Source organism: Otolemur garnettii, unplaced genomic scaffold, assembly GCF_000181295.1.
Source record: "Otolemur garnettii isolate 467f Iridium unplaced genomic scaffold, OtoGar3 scaffold00013, whole genome shotgun sequence".
Lineage (NCBI taxonomy): Eukaryota > Metazoa > Chordata > Mammalia > Primates > Galagidae > Otolemur > Otolemur garnettii.
Window position 1 is genome coordinate 2,099,255 of NW_003852408.1, and position 1,573 is coordinate 2,100,827.

Here is a 1,573-nt window from a genome sequence, read left to right on the forward strand (position 1 = left end):
AAATAAATAAATAAATACATCCTGGTCAGAAGCTTAGCAAGATTTTCTGGAGTTTCTCTGATTCCAACTTTTGTTAATTAGATCAGCTCTTACCATCTCCTTTTGGTAAGCTAGTTCTGGAAAGGTATATAACTTTCCATTAGGAAAAACTACCTCAGCTGCTTCAACTGTAAATTGATCCTCACAATATTCACTGAACATGGGACAATAATATCAAGAACTATTTTTGCCTTAGTGAAGTCAGTTCTTGTGCATTCAATACATTCCTAGTATTTTCTGTTATTTTGGAATGATCCCCATTGATGATTGGAGGCATTGAAAGGACAACACCATTGCTATCATAGATAACTGAGTACAAGGGTTTATTTTCAATGATATGCAAATAACATTTAAGGTGATTGTCAGTCTTGTAGATGTTCATCAGTTCACAGGCTGTATACTCCTTGCCCTTATTTAGAGGCCTGAACTTGATATCTGAAGAATGCTTTGCAGTGTATGTAAATGAACCTGACAAAGTGTCCAAATCATGGGTACCAATAGCAACCAGGGCTCTCTTCCTGCAAATATTCTAATGTAATTTCTCTTGAAGTTCAATGAGGCTGTTGTATCTTCAGTAATTTATATTTTGGAAAACCACTGGCACAGCAAAGGGGTGTAGTTTAGCTGTCTCTTCTGTGATAATCATTTCTGGATTTTTCCATTAGGCATTAGCCGTTTATAACTGGTGCCGTTATCCTTTCTTTGAAGACCTGAAATCCTCAAAACAATCCTTCTAGACACAAGAGATCATATCTATTGGCAGGGACATCAATTTTATGAAGAATGACATCGGAAGCCCCCTGTGTTTTCACATTACCTTGTTCTTTACTGATTATTTCCTTCTCAGAAATAATTTCATCAAGTTCCAACCAAATTCAAAGCATAGTTTATCAAATTCTCCATCAGTGTAGGTCTGGCCCAGGGCATAGAAGAGCAGATTTTGTTTCATGCTGATAGTTAGCATGGCGAGTCGGACCCACTACATTTTTTTTTTTTTGAGGCAAAGTCTCACCCAGGCTAGAGTGCCGTGGTGTCACGCTAGGTAACAGTACCTTAAACTCATGGGCTCAAGCGATCTCCTGCCTCAGCCTCCTGAATAACTGGCACTGCAGGCACTGCCATCATGCCCACTAATGTTTTCAATTCTTTTTTCTTTTTTGCAGTTTTTGGCCAGGGCTGGGTTTGAACCCGCCACCTCCAGCATGTGGGGCCCATGCCCTTCTCCTTTGAACCATAGGCGCCACCCAATGTTTTGAATTTTTTATAGAGATCCTGTCTTGCTCTCGCTCAGGCTCAAGGCATCCTCCTCCCTTGGCCTCCCAGAGTGCTAGGATTACAGAAGTGAGCCACCTCGCCCAGCCCCCTCAATCATAACAAGGAGCCTCATTTTATATTAGCCCTGTGGCCCAGAAGTTATAGGCCCTCCATGTCAAAGCCTGACAAGGGATTCTTTTTCTGAGACAGAGTCTCACTGTGTCGCCCTCGGTAGAGTGCCATAGAGTCACAGCTCACAGCAACCTCAAACTCTTGGGCT

General features: G+C 41.7%; 1 pseudogene; it reads right to left on the reverse strand.

The window, feature by feature from the left end:
* Positions 1-17: 17 nt before the first annotated feature.
* LOC100949526 lies at positions 18-1,003 on the reverse strand (annotated as a pseudogene).
* Positions 1,004-1,573: the final 570 nt, after the last annotated feature.